Genomic DNA, 18,971 nt, shown 5'->3' with positions numbered 1-18,971 from the left:
AAAAAAACAAATCAATATGTCTTGGAGAGAGTGCAGCCAGAGAGCTCTTTGGAGGCAAGAATAATGAGGCTTCACTTAACATAATTCAGACATTTTGCTAGGTGGTGCTATTCCTTGGAGAAAGGCATGATTTTGGGAAGGGTTGAGGGTTGGCAAAGGAGAGGAAGACTCTCAACCAGGTGGATTAACAAGATTGCCTATCTTTCTCCCAAGGAGTGTTATTGTTGTTGTTAAGAGCCACCGAGTTGAGTATGATACATAGCAACCCTATGGAAAAAAAAGGTCTGAATATCCTTACACTTCCTGACACACAAAAGCCCATTGTGTCAGTCCCATGTCAATCCACCTGGTTGAGGTCTTCCTTCCTTCACTAACCCTCCACCCTTCCTAGCATCATGTCCTTCTCCAAGGAATAGCCCCTACTAGCCACATGTCCAAAGTATGTGAGGCAAAGTATTATCGTTCTTACCTCCAAAGAGCACTCTGACATATATGTTCTTTCTCTTGCCTATCCATGGGATGTTCAGTGCTCTTCTCTAACACCTCAGCTCAAAGGCATCAATTCTTATTCGGTCATCCTTATAGATTGTCCAGCTCTCCGATGTATAACTAGTGCTCAGAAAGACTACGGGACTGGATCAGATGCACCTTAGTCCTCAAAGTGACATCATTACTCTTCAATTATTTGGAGAGGTCCCTAACTGCAGATTTTCCTAGTGCAATATATCACCCAAGGAGTGGAGGCCTAAAGAAGTAATTTGATAGAATACATGGAAAATCAATGTCCCATGAAACGAAAGCTGAAGCTCTTTGGTCTTTTCTAGCAAAGTTTTCAGAAGTCATCCAAATCCTACTGATTACATATAAGTGTCTCAATAGAAAAGGAAACTGCAATGATTCTTACTTCTACTGGGCAATTACAGGGTGGCATTCATGAAAGGCATGAAAAAATGGAAGATATTATTACAAATATCTTTGCAAAATACAATTTGCCACATCACTGAAAAAGCAGAATAGGATAGAAGATATATTTTACATCTTTTCTATACCTGTCTATATTCTAGGTAACTTACACTTGATATCATCCAGTTACAGACTGCTTCATGAAGGAATAACAACTCTTGCCACATTGTATTGAAAATACCTATTTTTAATCTGATTCCTTCACCAGTTGGTAAATTTCTCCAAAGAAAAAAGTCTATTTTTTTCTACTCCAAGCTCCTTGTATGATATCTATCAAATCATAGATGTTCAAGTACTTGTTAAATGAACCTATCTCTATAAAAGAACTTAACACATAGTAGTAATCATTCATTTATACATATTTTCTCTGTTAATTTTTTATGTGTTGTTGATTATGCTTGTGCTTTCATCATTTCCTAAATGTAACACTGTTCCTAGTACACAGTAATTCTGAATTTATTTATTTTTATGAAGAGAATCCGATTCTGTGGAAATCAATAAGATTTATTGCATTAATTAATCCATTGCTTTCATAGTACCAGTGTAACTGATCAATGTAGTTACCTTATCTTATTGTTTTATATTAAAGAACTTATAAAGATACTAGCTTAAAACAACTATTTCATTATCATTTGAGAACTGCCTAATGACCAGGAAGTTCTGATACTGGTTGGGCCTATATTTATCTGAAGGTTCAACTGGCTTCATACTACCCAAGTAGCTCACTTGTATGGCTGGCAGTGTTCTGCAAAGTAAGATGGATAAATCGACTGGGCCAATGTCACATAGCCTCTTCCTGAAACTTGAACTTCTCATAGCATAGGGCCTAGAGTCTCAGAGAGCATACTGACACTCGAGGATTTCAAAAGGGAAGAAACAAAAGCAGCTAATCCTCATGAGAGCTAGACCCAGAATTGTCACCGTATCACTTAGTAATAGTCCTTTGGTTCTGTGTACTCATAGAACAAGTGAGACTGAAGGTTAAGCAAAGTAAGCTTTATTTTATTCTCAAATAATGTGCAAAGCACGCACCTATCTTTGACCTACCACAGAATGCAAAGTAGAAGAAAAGAGAATTGAAACAAGTTTTATGTAATTTCTTATATTTGTAAATAATAAGACTAATAAAACACAACATAACCAAACCATAGCTCAAGGCAAGTTATCAACTCATTCCTACAGAAACTTGACCTTTCTCGAAAATCTCTGTAGTTCTTGGATGTGCTACAAAAGAGGTGGTGTTAATTCTTTATAAAGCATTTAGGGTACCCTTGTCCTTATGGAGTTGAACTTCTAACCCAAATGCTGTGCCACTCTGGTGCTTTGGATCCACTAGCATCTCTGAAGGATAAAAATGATCAATCTTCTCCCATGGTGTGATTTACAGCCTCAGAAACCCAAGGGAGTGTCAACTACGAGTCAGTTCAGACTCACTGTCAGTGAGTACAAATCAGGTGGGTATGTACCAGCTATCACATTGTACAACTGCCCACTTATTTCAACCAAAAAGGGAGGGGCAAGATTTTATGAAGATCAAAGGATATTGTTAATACAATTTTGTTAAATAAAAAAGAAGAGTTAAACATCTATATTTATAAGATAATCCCAATTATGTCTTTGTTTATATAGAACAGGCTGACTGACATGTTAGACATTTAACAGAGCAACATAAGAAAACTTGCATTTACAGTCTTCTGCTGCTTTGATAAATGTCCCATATACCCTCAGGGAATGATTTGCCAGCTATTACCTGTCATAACTGAAGCTTCTTAGCACTTGAGAAGTTCAATGGTCTGTGCTGGATCCAAGGGCATGAGACATGGCTCTTAAATATGAAGGTGTCTAGATAAGCCATTCAACATATTTAAATAAATTAATGAGAAAAGACAAACTAGGTATTTCTGTGACTGAAGAAGGAAATGCTTTGGTGTGGGGGTGAACACAAAGCAGTAAGAAGAACAGAGGCATTCTTCAAGGTTAGAGGAGAAGAATAAAAAAGTTAACAATATCTTCAGTGAGTCTACATGACAAGCTTGTGCACTTACACAAGCCAGAGGTGCCTCTATCTCCAAGTGTGTGTGTGTGTGTGTGTGTGTGTGGGGTGTCCTTGTGACAGCCCTAAACTCCACAGCTTTGGAGGTCTAATAAGGTGACCATGTGAAAAAAGGTGAGGAGAAGAGGAGACACAGCTTGAAAAGGAGCTGGAGAGCACCGTTCCTTCCTGACTTCCAGGAATGTGGAATGCTACCTTTTTTTTTAATCCCAAGAAAAAAGGTAGAGAACATAAAAATAAGATATCAAATCTCAATGGGTAAGAACAGAACCACTCATTTTTATCATAATAGATTTTGTCAAAGCCTCTCAAATTCACAGCTGTGGAGTTGATTCTGCCTCATGATGACTCCCTGTTGAGTTCCCCAGGCTGTAAATCTTATCAAGAGAAGCTTGTAGACTGATATCCTCATGGTAAGGAGTCACATTGCCAAGCCAAAGGCAGTAGGTTTGAATTCACCAGCTGCTCTGCATAAGAAAGGCAATCTCCTCCTGTGCAATTTACAGCCTGTGAAAACCTACTGGAGGGTCACCTATGAGTGAGTTCTGTTAGGAAGGTATATAACAAAAAGAATAGCCTTTCATTAACAGTCACTGTACCACCAAACTTGTTTTATTACAAAATGTTATTAACTTTTCTTCTATAAAGAACAATTCACAGTCTCTCTCTTTTTCTCTCTCTCACACTCACACACACACACATACATGTAGAAAACAACCCACTATTAACTATTAACAATTTTTATTTACATACTGTTAAATTATGCATAACACTGTTTCATTTTATTTCTACATGTGAATATATTAACACCAAAATAACAAAAATATATAAGAAAAAAAATAGTCTAATTCGTCAACAAGCAGAAAAACAAAGAATTTATTATTCCCCAACAGTAGCTTTCAGTCTATAACCAGACACATGACTCTAAATACAATTCAAAAAAATTAGTATAGATTGTCAAAAACACAGCAGAAAGAAGAAAGACTAAAGCCAAAAACTGTTCTTTTTTTCTTTTTTTTTTCCAAAATCTGTTCTTTTAAGTTGAGAAAGAGTGGCTTCCCAGTGCTTATAAGTACTGACAAAACTTAACAGTCATTATTTTAGCCTGTTTAGTATCTATCCAAAGTACTGAAGAACAACAATGTCAGTCTGGAGACTAAGGTGTGCCTGATACAGACCATTGTCTTTGCAATTACTTGCTATACATCAAAAACTGGATAATGACTAGGGATAATAGAATGAGAGTTGACGCCTTTGAGCTGTGGTTCTGGAGAAGAGTATTGAATATACCATGGACTGCCAGGAGAACAAACAAGTTCATGCTGAAGAGGGTGAAACCAGGCTGCTCCTTGGAGGCAAGGATTCTGAAGTTTCATCTAACATACTTTGGACATGTTGCAAGGCAGGATCAGCCCTTGGAGAGGGATGTCATGCTTGGGAAGGTGGAGGGACAGCACAGGAAAGGAAGACCCTCTATGAGATGGATTGATTTGGTAACTGGGGTAATAGGGATAGGTGTGTCAGAAACAATTAGATTGGCACAAGATACAGCAGGGTTTAGGACTGTTGTACATAGGGTCACCATGAGTCACAGGTCAGATTTGAAGGAGACAGCAGGTGAGAGTGAAAATCATCAAAATAGCATTTGCAATAGAAGAACAAATAAGGAGGCTATAAAGAGTAACATCTATATTTGATGCTTTATATTCAGCAGGTTGACTGAGCTCTTTGTATTTTTAGGAGTCTTTTAAACAATTTCATATTATAATGAATCTATGTACAACAAAAGGAAAACTTACCTGATCCTGGGCCATCCTTACAATCTCTGCTATGCCTAAGCCCACTATTACAATCACTGTGCCAATCCATTTCATTGAAAAATCTTCCTCTCCTTTGTTGACCTTCCACTTTTCCAAGTATGGTGTCCTTCTCCCTTCTTGATAACCTGCCTGGGTACATAAGGCAAAGTCTCACTATCTTTGTTTCCAAGAAGATTCCTGGCTTTGCCTCCTCTTCCAAGGCATATTTGGTCATATATTTTTTTACAGCCTATGAGAGAGAGAGAGCGAGCGAGATTGATTCAATATTCTTCACCAAACAACTTATATCTCAAGTATATCAATTCTTTGGTATATGAAAGCTAGACAATGGATTAGAAATGCAAAAAAAAAAAAAGATCTCTGTAGGTATTGATAAATTGAGGTGAGTTTTTTTTCTCATGAAAGCAGTATTCCCCACCCATTTTATATCAGAAGCCACAACACATAAATGTTCTTTCTTTTTGACCATTGTCATTATATGCCATTGAGTTGGGATTGGCCTATAGCTGACCATCCAGTGGTTTTCAGAGGCTATAAATCACACAAGAGGAAGTAGCCCATTTTTCTTCCATGGTGAAGCTGGTGGACTTGAACTGTGAGCCTTTGGATTAGCAGAACAACTCCTTAACACTGGAGTGGACAAAAGAGAAACGATAAAAAGGGAAAATATTTTATCTTCTTTAAGAAGTTGAAATTGAAGACATATGGCCAAAGGAATGGAACCAAGGCAGAAGAAATGACTCTAACTTCTGAGTTCATGAACTCACTTTCAGAAGAATGAGAAGAATGGCATCAGAACAGCTTAGCTGGGGTCAGGGGGTGGGGGGTGGGGGAAACCACACCAAAAACAAAAAACAAACCCACAGACACTTGAAAGAAGGCAAAGGGAACCTAGGAGGAAATAAAGGATGACTCAATTAGAAGATGACAAAAGGAGCTGGAGTCAGAAAAATAAAAAAGACAGAACTCACTCAGCATTTCTTAAGCTCAGGGAACTGAAGAACAAATTCAAACCTCAAGGAGCTATACATAAGGATGCTTTGGGCAAAATATTAAATGATCAGGAAGTATTAAAGAAGGTGGAAAGAGTACATAGAGTCACTATACTGAAAGGATTGGCAGACACAGAAGAATTTCACAAAACAACATATGAGCAAGAGCCTATGGTGTGGAGAAAGAAGTTCAACCTGCTTTGAAGGAATTGGCAAGAAATAAGTCCCCAGAAATTCAACTAACAGATGCTGCCCTAGAAGTGCTCACCAAGTTGTGTCAAGAAATCTGGAGGACAACAGCTTGGTCAACTGACTGGAAGAGATATTTGTTCCCATTCCAAAGAAAGATGACCCAAAAGAGTGTGGTAATTATGGATTAATATCATTGCTACCACATGCCGGAAAGATTCTTCTGAAGATCATCCAAAAACAACTGGAACAGCACAAACAGAGAACTGCCAGAAGTACAAGCTGGGTTTAAAAGGGGTTGCGGTACTAGGGATATTGTAACTAATTTTAGATGGATCTTGGCTGAAAGCAGAGAGTACCAGAGGAATGTCTATCTGTGTTTCACCAATTATGAGGGTGTTTGACTGTGCGGATCACAGCAAACTGTGCCTGACTCTTAGAAGAATGGGAAACCCAGAACACTTGATAATACTAATACAAAAACTTGGACCAGGAAGCAGTCATCAGAACAAAGCAAGGAATACTGCATAGTTCAAAACTGGGAAAGGTGTACACCAAGGATGTATCCTATCTCCATAGTTTTGTTTTATTAATTTCAATGAACATTTACAGAGATTTTGGGTTTCCATTCATTCACTCATTCATTGTTGCCGTTTTCTCCCCGCCCAATCCACCCCCAGTTTGCTCTTCTCTTTGAAAAGTAAAAGAAAAATTCTTTCATTGGTATACAATCCCCTCAAACCCCCCCATTCCCATCCTGAGTATACTCCACTCTGCAACCTTCATTCCGGACTCTTATTTAATCATAATGCCCTAAAATATACTTCTTTTCAATATATATGCAGAACACATTATCCAGAAGGCTGAGCTGTATGAGAAGTGTAGCATCAGGATTGGAGGAAGATTCATCAACAATCCTTGCTGAAACAGAGGAGGGCCTGAAGCACTTGCTGCAAAAGGTCAAGGACTGCAGCCTTCAATATGGATTGAGGCTCATTATCAAGAAGACAAAGATTCTCACCACTTGACCAATTGGCAGCATCAAGATGGATGATGAAGAGATTAAGGTTGTTAACGACTTTAGTTTGCTTGGCTCCACAGTCAACACTCTTGGCACCAGCAACCAGGAAATTAAAAGACGTGTTGCAATGGCAAGTTTGCTGTTAGGAACCTTTTCAAAGTACTGAAGAGCGATGGTGTCGCTCTGGAGACTAAGATGCACCTGATACAGGCCATGGTCTTTGCAATCATTTGCTATATGTCTGAGAGCTGGACAATGACTAGGGATAATAGAAAGATAATTGATGCCTTTAAGCTGTGGTGCTAGAGAAGAGTATTGAATATACTACAGACTGCTAAGAAAATGAACAGGTTCCTTCTGGAGAGGGTTAAACCAGGCTACTCCTTGGAGACAAGGACTCTAAAGCTTTGTCTGACATACTTTGGACATGTTACAAGGATGGACCAGTCCTTGGAGAAAGACTTCATGCTTGGAAGGGTAGAAGGACAGCGCAGGAGGGAAAGATCCTATATGAGGTGGATTGATTCAGTGACTGGGGTAATGGAGGTAGGTGTGTCAGCAATAGTGAGATTGGCACAGGATAGAACAGGGTTTAAGGCTGTTGTACATAGGGTCGCTGTGAGTCTCAGGCAACTCAATAGCACATAACAACAACAACATATAATATATGTGATTTTTATAAACACACTACTTATAAGCAGAAATTACAACATTAATTTGAGTATAGTTATTCTGTAGTGTGTGTTAACTTGAGCTTCCTGATTAAAACGTAATGTATCAGATTTCATCTGGTTTCTGAATTGGAGTACTATTTCTCAGGTATCTCTTCCTTTTCAAGTCAGATTTCACTTTAAGGTCTATTTTTCAGAAAGAATTATTGATTACAATGGCTACCTTGTTAAATCTAGATTAAACTAGGTTCCCAAACAAAACTGCACCCCTTGATCACCACAGTCAATAAATCAGATGCCAGCTAGTCAACACCTACTTTTGACAGCTCCAGATGTGTCACAGTGGAACTTTGTTCCATAGGATTTTGTGTGGCTGATTTTTCAGAGGTGAAGTGCCAGACTTCCAAGATAACTCTGAATGAACTTTATCCTCCTTTAAATTAGTCATCAAACTAACATGAACCTTTTGTAACAACACTAAATCTTATGTTCTTCAATTTTCTAACCACAAATACAGAGGTGGTTGTAAACACATCCCTTCCTTGTTCCACAGACACGCCATACTATTTACATCCATGGCCTTATTTAGTTGGAAGCAGAAGTGGTATTCACCTTCTAAACAACATGTCCCTGGACACTCTATGAACTTTGATAAATGATGATAGTTATAGAAAGGCTTCAGACTTTTTGTTCATAGGGTCACTATGAGTCATGCTTGACTCAATGACAATTAGTAGAAACAGCAGCCTTATTTAGGAGGTCTGGTGATGTAATGCACAACATAGTGAACTGCTGGAGTCCCTGTTAACTGGAATTTACCTAATCGCAGTGGAGTTTGTGTTCACTTCATTAATGTATTCCCATTAAAAATGACTTTACATTTTTTATTTGCCTATTTGTTGAGCAAAACCCCTGGGTGACACAATTTACATTTGGCCAACTAACATGGCAATTTAGGAATTAGCATGTGAACAAAAGCTAATAGTTATGAAAGAAGGAGTTCAATCTGCACTAAAGGCATTGACAAAAATAAGGACCCAGGAATTGATGAAATACCAATTGTCAAGTTTCAACAAACAGATGCAACCCTGTATGTGCTCATAAAAATAGTCTTTGCCAAGAAATCTTGCCAACTGACTGAAAGTGTTCATATTTGTTCCCATTCCAAGCAGAGGTCATCCAAAAGAATGTGGAAATTATCAAACAATATCATTAAAATCATATGCAAGTAAAATCCTACTGAAAATTTTTCAAAACTGGCTGTAACATATGAGTGCCAGAAATTCAAGCTGGATTCAGTAGAAGCCATGACATGAGAGATACCATTGCTCATATCAGATGGATCTTGGCTGATAAATACTAAAAAGATGCTAACTTTTGTTTTATTGATTATGCAAAGGCATTTTATTGTGTAGATCATAACAAATTATAGTTAACATTGAAAAGAATGTGATTCCCAGAACACTTAATTGTGCTCATACAAAACCTATTCATACACCGAAAAGGTGTTGCCTCTGAAGAGAAGAACAAGGGAACAATGCATGGTTTAAATATAGTAAAGACATGTGTCAATGTTGTATACTTTCTCCGTACATATTCAATCTGTATGCTTAGCAAATAATTTGAGAAACTGGACTATATGAAGAAGATTGTGGCCGCAGAATTGGAGGAAGACTCATCAACAAACTGCCTTATATAGATCGCATAACCTTGCTTGCTGAACGTGAAGATAACCTGAAACACTTGCTGCAGATCAAATAGATGCCCTTTAATATGGATTACATCTCACCATCAAGAAAACAAAAATCTTCACCACTATGTCAATAGGCACCATCATGATAGATAAAGAAAAAAAAATTGAACTTGTCAGTTTCTTTTTTTTTACTTGGATTCACTTATAAACACCCATGGTAACAGTTGTCTAGAAATCAAAAGACATGCTACATTAAGAAATTCTCATGCCAGACCTCTACAAAATATTAAAGAGTAAGAATGTCAGTTTAAAGACTAAATTTTGCCAATTTTAAGCCATAGTAACTTCAATTGCTTCCTATGATTCTAAAAATTGGACAATGAATAAGGATGATGTCAGAAGAAACAATGTCTTCAGTCATAGTGTTAGAGGAGAGGGCTAAATACCCATGGACTGCCAAATTACATTTTTTGTAATTCTGTCTATCTGAGAGGAAGTGCAACCAGGATATTCCTTAGAGGCAAGGATGAAGAATCTTCATCTCACATACTCTGGACATATTGTCAGAAGGTGCCAGTCCTTGGAAAAAAGACATCTTGCTTTGAAAGGTAGAAAGTCAGAGAAAGAAAGGGAGACTCATCAAAGAGATGAGTTGACATGGTGACTGACATCGTAACAATGCATTGGAACATATCTGACATTGTGAGTATGGTATAGAATAGGGCAAAGTTCATATCCATTATTCATAGGGTCTCTGTGAGTTGTAATTAACACAAAGGCAGAAAACAATAGCATAACAGTAGTAAAATAGGGGCATTCTAGTGACCTCTTCTAGTTTGCAGGGCCCAAAAACCTGCTAACTCAAAACCCTCACCTCTTTGGCAGTTTGTATCCACCAGAAGCTCTGCAGGCAAAAGATGGTAATTCTTTCCCATTCTATTACAGCCTAGGGACTTGATGGAAGGTCAGCTATGAGTCAGTTCCACTTAATGGCAGTGAGTAAGTAAGGGTAACTAACATAAAAAATATAATTCAACAACTATGAGATATCATCTCACCCCAGGATGAATAGCAATATTTAACAGAACAGCAAACATCAAATGCTGGTGAGGTTGTGGAGAAACCAGAACACTTATTTACTGCTGGTGGGAGTGTAAAATGGTGCAACCACTATAGAAGGCTGTCTGGCGCTTTCTCAAAAAATTGCAAATAGAAATACCATTTGACCCAGCAATTCCACTACTGGGAATTTACCGTAAAGAAACCATAACTGCCACACAAGCATATATATGTACACCTATGTTTATTATGGCTTTGTTCGCAATAGCAAAGAGCTGGAAACAATCCAGGTGCCCATCAAAAAAACAAATGGGTAGAGCAGCTCTGGTATAATCACACAGTGGAATACTATGCAGTATTGAAAAACAAAGCACTCATGAAATATTATGCAAAATGAATGACCCTGGAAGATATTATGCTGAGTGAAATATCTCAATCACAAAAGGATAAATATTGCAAAGGGCCACTGTTGTAAAACGGGACTGACATCAGGGTTGAGGGAAGACAGAAAAGGAGGGGAGGAATAATGTATATTGCCTTGAAACAGATGAGGGAGAGAACTGTTTAAAAGGGGTATATGAATGGGTATTCTTGTCATTACAGAAATCCAGAGTGAAGGCTGCATAGTGGAGTGAACTTGGGGGAAGGGATTGCATAACAATGAAAGAGTTTTTCTTTTGTGGGGGAGGGGGTGGGCAGGGAGAAAAGTGCAACAATGAATGACCAAAAATCCTAAGTCTCTGTAAATTTTCATTGAAATTAATAAATTTTTAAAAAGGTGATTCAAAGCCACCCAGTGTGCTGCTTAAGAAAGTCCTGGTTTTCCAAAAGATTGGTCAAGAAACCCCTATTGTTCTACTGCATAACAACACATAGAGCTGCCATGAGTTTGAATCAACCCCACAGCAATAGATCATTCACCAAGTGTATCTGTCCTTCAGAAACCAAATCAGGCTCTACCTAACATTTCAACTGAAGCACATCTGTGGCCTCTTCTCCGAGTATTCTAGCCAATAGTAAATACTACATGGTGTTTAGTTAGTTTTTATTAAATACATTCTAATCTAAGATGAAACAACATATTACAAAAATAATTTACATTCCTTTGAACTTTTCTAAAATTCTGCTGGCAAAGAGAGGCAATAAATTTACCATTCAATGTTGTCTCGGGAGTACATGAATTATTTCTATACATCTAACTATAAAATCAGTGCTCAGGCCTTTCCATTCATAGGGTCGCTATGAGTCGTCTACGACTCAATGGCACCTAACAACAGCAACAATCATAAAAGCTTACTTTCAATAATCAAGATATTTATTGTGTCCATAGCATGTGCACCAATAACTAGTCCAGGATGTTGAGACAAAACGGAAGCTTTAATCAACAATCTGGTAGGAAGGAAAAGAACAAAACAAACATCGACCTCATGTTTAATGTAACATGGCATATGCATGAGAGATATATGAGCCAAACTCTTACATGCTGCATCCTTATTTTATAGTAGAAGATGCTGAGGCTCCAATATACAGTTGCGCGTGTATTTAGGTAGCAGCGCCTGAAATGAGACCTCCAAACCAGTCCATTGGTTGCTGTGATCTAATAAAAGTCTATGGAAAGAAAATCACGCACCGGAAAAAGCACAACAAAACAACACAGCTCTGTGTTTCCCTTGAGAAACATCTCAAGTAAGCTCACAGGCCAGATCTTTTTTTTTTTTTTTTTTTAAGTTGTAGAGAAATGGCCCAGTCTGGAAGCAGTGGAGCATTAATCTCACCATTAAGGCCCTGACATTGCTGAGATCTTTAGCACCAGTGAGTAGCAATTATTTTTGTAGTCGAAGCCCATGTACAGAGAATTGATTCTCCTGCGCATATGAATATCCCCTATTAGGCCCACTTGATAAGTGGGTGCTGTGCTTCTGTCTGCAATGGAGGAGGAGAATCGCCCAATCGCACAGTCGCTCTTCATGCATAAACATCATCTCTGCTATCGCTAATGGGAAAGGGTTCCGCGGTGCGGTGGAAAATAGAGCCCACCGTCTTGTGATAAATCTGTCAAATGTGACAGGCTCTGTGTGAGGAGCGGCTCCATAGCTGATTAAATGAGCAAGCCTGTGTACAGGACAATCGTGCGTCAAAGCGCACAGCAGAGCCACAGCTCCAGAGACAAAACAGGGCTTCCACTGGGAGCATTCGCAGAAGCCCAGGTGAAACCCGGAACATCTTAGGCCTCACATTAACACGCCCTTCGCATCCCTTCCCCTCCTTGCCTTGTCTGGTTCAGTCACCTAGCACCAGACTTGGAAGTCTGTACGAGGTGTTGAATACTAGAGTACTAATGTGATAAGCTGGAGAAGAAAGACGCAGCTCATCTGTCATTTGCGTTGGGGGCGTACACATCTACAAACCGACCTGTGGACCACCCTTCAGCATTTGGGACCAGGCGGCATTCTATCCCTGGTAAATTGTGCACTGACCAAAGATTTGTTGATGTTCCCTTGCCTCCTGTTTGCAAATATATGCTGCATGGTGTGCAAGTCTTTCCTTAAGCTATGTCAATTTGATCTTTGCCTAACCTGTTTCTGTGTCTCCTTCCCTTTTTGGGGGCTTTCTCCTCAGTTGTTTTTAGCTGCCATGGAGTTAGGCCCCAACTCCTGACTACTCCAGGCCCAAGAGAAAGTAATGCTGTCCAGACTTGCAGTCAGAAAGGAAAACTCAACTTGCCAATAAGTTGGAACTAGCTCATTTTAGTCCCTTTAGTAGGTTTTCAGAGGCTGTAAATTTCATGAAAGGAGAGTCTATTTTCTCCTGAGAAGCAACTGGTATATTCAAACTTCCCACCTTTGAGTTGGCAGCGCCGCCAGAGTTCCCCTAAAGTCACCATGGAACCATCTCCAATTAGTCAAGAGCATTTATAGTGAATCCTCTTTGATGTTCAGGAGCAGATAGTTAAATGTTTGTATGAGAACTTTGAGGTGGACCCAGAGTCTCCTTGAAGGGAAAACCTGACAGTTTAACTCTCCCACAATGTCAGTTATTGAAAACCCTACAGCACAAAGTTCTCTGATGCACAGTGGATTACCATTAAGTGGAGCCAACTTGAAGGCAATAGTTAGCTAAATGTGTTGCATTGAACAACATCAACACATGCATATGTTAACAATTGTATCATTTCTGACTCTTCAAAGGGGGTCCTTTTTTCTTTTCTTTTTCCTCCCCTGGTAGTGTAGTCTGTCTGCTTACTCAAAGATACGCTTTTCTGATGATTTAATTCTAACAGTGCGCTCAGGGAGAAAGATGAGCAGTCTCTTCTCATGTGATCTGTAGTCTCAAAAATGCAACAGAGGGTCTTCTCTGAACACATAATGGCAATGAGTTTAAGCTGGTTTTGGTTTGAGATCTTCGAGGGCTTTTTTTTTTTTTTAGTATTTTTTAAGCATCTAGTTTAGCAAAATTATTTAAAACAAAATTATAAGGTGGTTATTCTGCCCAGTTATGTTCCTGAGAAATGCAAAATTGTTGTGTGCCTCTATCTACCAACCTAAAAGTTGGTGGATTGAATGTAACCAATGGCACTGGGGAAGAAAGGCCTGGTGATCGGCTTCTGTAAATATGACAGCCAAGGAAACCATGCAGAGCAGACCTCTCTGTAACACATGAGTCTCCATGCATCAGAATAAATGCAGCATCAATGTATTTAGGGTTTTTACTCTGTACAGTGCATTGGACAACTTTAGGCCTCTTGTCATTTAGACAACTGAGCACACACCCAAGACTACATTCCAGTATCACAGATGTGCATGGTGCCACCAAGAACAGAAAATATAGCATTTCTGGCTTTGGATACAATGAGTTCCATTTTTCTTTTCTACTAGCCAGATTAACTCCTATTTAAATCACTGTCAAAGCTACATGTCATATTATCTCAGAGAGGGTGTATATATAGCTGGGGGTGGGGGGAGGTGGTGAATGAAGAAAAAGAAGATTAGAAGAATTCCCCAAACCCCAGGTCAGCTAAAAGTGTAGTTTAGTTGAAAATATGGTGGATTTGTTCTGTTTGTTATTATTCTGAATTATTCAGCAGTACTCCTGGACACAGAGAAAAATGCACAAATATTGAATTTTTATTTTGGGGTTACTTAATGTCATAGGTTCTGTATAATGTGACAGCATGGCATAATGTACACCAGAAAAGTCCATGTTAAGTTCACGCATTCTCTCATAAAATCCTATTTCACTTCCCAGAGTGAAGGCAAATTTAATGTCACTGTCCTTATGGGCTCTTATTTGAAACTCTGTAGCCTTAGGCACGTGATATATAACTATTCACTAATAAGACTGTTTAGCCTATGGATCATAAGGGGATTCTGAAATCTATTTCAAAAGAATTACTCCAGGATTGCCAGTTCTAGCAATATGGCATACTAAGCCTGAAGACTCTCCCAATACAAAGCCTTAGAAATAGTGGCTAAAAAAATGACTAAAATCTTTTGAATGCTTAGCTGAGCTTTCAAGAATTAGAAAGTAATCTCTGGAAGTCAGAAATAAAAAGGAACTAAGATTCAGAATATTAAGACATGGGGTCTCTATAGCTGTTCTGGTTAGCTAGGAGCTTGGATACTGATATCCACGTGGTGATAGATGGTAAATGCATCTGACTATGTATAAGAAGAGTTAGGGAAGGGACATCTCATAAAACTGGGATTGTGAGAGAACATACATACAGTAAAATAGAGGGCAAGGTGGGAAAAATCTACTAAATATGCACAGGGTAAGAACAAGAAAGATCAAGAAGGTTGTCACAGTCTGGGCTCTCCTGGGAAAGTGAAACAAGTAAACAAGTCTTCTTGAAGGTGAAAATTCAAAAATACTTTCATCATCAGATTCTACTACATCATGTAGGAAACCCATAGCTGAAAACAAACGCAAATATCAGCCATGAAGCATTGAAAGTTTAGAGGAGACAAGATATTTCCAAAACTCAGAACCAATAGATTTTCATTTAAAGAAGGCACACCCTTAAAGAGATGTGCATGCAATAAAAGACTCAACCATATTCATGAAAAAGCAAGATCAGAGTCTTAAAAACTTTGGGTGATGAAATAATTGGGAGTGAATAAAAATGAAGCAAAATAATTAAAGGGATAATCCAGTTACTAAGTTGGTCAGGATAGAACAAGGCATTATGAAAAAATAAAATGGATAGTTTGAAATAAACAATTAAAACTTATAAGAACTGAAAGTAAAAATTCAATTCATAAAGAACAGATTAGCAATAGCTGAGAGGATTTGTGAACTGGAATATGGATCTGAGAGTATATATGAGCTGGAATATGGACCTGAGGAAATTATATAAAATGAATTTAAGAAAATTCCAAGGATTAAAAAATAAAAAAGAGATGGTAAAATGCATGACTGATAAAATGAGATAACATGAGGTGGAATGAAGCACTTGCTGCAGAAGGTCAATGACTATAGTTTTCAATATGGGTTGAAAGCTAAACATCAAAAAGACCAAGATTTTCACCACTAGGCCAATTGGCAGCACCATGATGGATGGAGAAGAGATTGAGGTTGTTAACAATTACAGCTTGCTTGGCTCCACAATCAACACTTGTGGCTCCAGCAGTCAGGAAATCAAATGATGAATTGCATTAGGTAAATCTGCTGTCAGGGACCTTTCCAGAGTACTGAGAAGCAATGATATTAGTCTAGAGACTAAGGTGTGCCTGATTCAGTCCATGATTTTTTGCAATTACTTGCTATGCGTCAGAGAGCTGTACAAGGACTAAGGATGACAGAAGAAAAGTTGATGCCTTTGAGTTGTGGTGTTGGAGATGAGTTTTTAGCATACCCATGGACTGCCAAGTAAACAAGTAGGTCTGTTTTGGAGAGGGTGAAACAAACTTTCACCTTAGAAGCTAGGATTTTGAAACTCTGTCTCACATACATTGGGTATATGGCCTTGGAGAAGGACATCATGCTTGGAAAAGTGGAGGGACAGCGTAGGAGAGGAAGACCCCAGATGAGATGGATTGATACAGTAACTTGGGCAATGGGGATAGGTGTGTCAGAGTCAGTAACACTGACCAGGACAGGGCAGGATTCAGAGCTGTTTTACACAGGGTTGCTATGAGTCATGGGTGACTCAACAGCACACAACAACAACAATGGAAATCCCACTAGAAGAGAATCCTTAAAGCCAATGAGTTCTCTCAGACTGATAACAACCCCACAGTGCAGGGTAACACTGTTTCCTATGTTTACCAAGACTTCCTATCTTTCTCTTATAAGCACTTGGTGGCTTCAAACCACCAACCCTAGGGGACTGCTCCATTAGGACCCCAAGAAAAAAGTACTTAAAAAAAATGCAAAAGATAAAGAAGACCAAGGGCCATCAAGTTTATTCCAACTAATAGCAAATTATGTCTGGTTCCAGAGACTGTAAATCTTTAAGAGGGCGAGCTTGTCCATCTCCCATGGATATGCTGACATTTTATTAGCAATGCAAAACATAGAGAAATGCACAATGTTGTCACTGTTGTCATGTGCTGTCAAGTTAACAATAACTCAGTGACTCCATAAACAATAGCTTTACACCTTAACCTATTCTGAGCCAACCTCTCCCTCTCTGACACACCTTCCCCTATTGCCACAGTTCCAGTGACAATCCATCTCATCCATAGTCTTCCTCTCCTGTAAAAACCCTCCACCCTTCCAAACATAATGTCTTTCTCCAAGGACAGGTCCCTCCTGGTTACATGCCCAAAGCATGTGAGATGGAGTTTCAAAATTCTTGCCTCCAACAAGTAGCCTGGTTTCACCCTTTTCAGGATAAACCTGTTTGTTCTCTTAGTAGTCCATGATATGTTCAATACTCTTCCCCAGCACCACAGCTCAAAGGCATCGATTCTTCTTGGGTCATCCTCAGTTACTGTCAAGTTCTCAAATCCATAGCAAGCAATCAAGAAAACCATGGTCTGGATCAGGCACATATTAGTCTCCAGACTAATATCATTACTACTCTGGCAAAGTGCCTTATAGCAGACTTTCCTAAAGCAATCCGTCTTTTAATTTCCTGACTGCTAGTGCCAAGAACATTGATTATGCAAGATGAAATTGTTAACAACCTCAATCTCTTCTCCATCTATTTGATGCTGCCAATTAACATGATGTTAAAAAAAATCTTTATTTTCTTGATGTTGAGATGCCATCTATATTGAACACTGCAGTCCTTGACCTTCTACAACAAACACTTCAAATGCTCCTGTGTTTCAGTGAGCAAGGTTGTGTCATCTGCATAACAGGTTGTTGATGAGCTGTCCACTGTTCTTCATAAAGTGCAGCCTCCCAAATGATCTATTACCCATAAATATTGAAAAGTTATAGAGAAAAAAATACATTCTTGACACCCTCCATTCCTTTTTTCTTAAATTTAACAGAATATATTATTCATTCTTAGCATACCTTGAGGACAGAAGTTGGAAATATTAACAAATCTGAAACTGCAGTGGAATTGATTCTTGTAGTGTTTACTTGTTCTGTTTGTACCTAGTTTAAACATAGGTTATCTGTAGCATTATACATTTTGTTTTATTGAAAATTTATCATCCAAAATTGAGATATCCTCTAAATATAAAACATTACCAGATTTTGAAGATTTAGTTTAAAAATAATATATATGTCTCATCAACAATTTATTAATTATATGTAAAAATAATCCATTTGCTGTATTGCACTAAATAAAATGTTATTGAAATTAATTTCAGCTTTTTATTACTTAAGGGTTTGTTTCTAAATAAAATTTTTATTAAATACTGGTTTACTTAGAAAGTTTGTATACATAAATTTTCACACCAGATTTTTCCCATTTCCTTTACCCACCTCTCCCTCTACACATCAAATTGTGTAAACCTATAATTACCCCTTTGCCCATCATCACCCCTCTGCTCCAACGCTCCCAAATTTGGATCTTCATAAACATTTTACTAGTTAATTCTATTTCTACAATAATGATCTTATACAGTATTTGTCCTCATGAGACTGAGTTCATTCTCTTAGTGTATTATCTTCAAGTCCTTCCAAGTTAGATAGTTATATTAAAAATCGTTGTTCCTACATGTTGCATAGTATTCCATCATGTGATTGTACCATAATTTTTCAATCCATTCATTGGTGGTTGGACATTTGGACTTTTTCTATGTTCTTGCAATGGTAAATAACACTGCTATGACTATTGGTGCACAAATCTACATTTGAGCTTCAGTTCTAATTTTCTCAGGGTATATTCTGAGCAGTGGAATATCTGAATCATATGTAATTTCTATGCTCAGCTTCTTTTTTTTAATATCTTTTTTAAAAATTTTATTATTTTTTGTGTATACCGTCAAATCAGACCTGACAGGTACAGGAGGAGATTGTTCCTCCTTCTCCAGCAGAGCATCTGGTGGATTTGAACCGTGCACCTTATGTTCAGCTTCTTAAGGAAATGGCACACTGCCTTCCAGAGT

This window comes from Elephantulus edwardii, unplaced genomic scaffold, assembly GCF_000299155.1.
Source record: "Elephantulus edwardii isolate Elephantulus edwardi_28Jun2011 unplaced genomic scaffold, EleEdw1.0 scaffold00070, whole genome shotgun sequence".
Taxonomy (NCBI): Eukaryota; Metazoa; Chordata; class Mammalia; order Macroscelidea; family Macroscelididae; genus Elephantulus; species Elephantulus edwardii.
Note: the sequence above shows the minus strand (reverse complement) of the source record.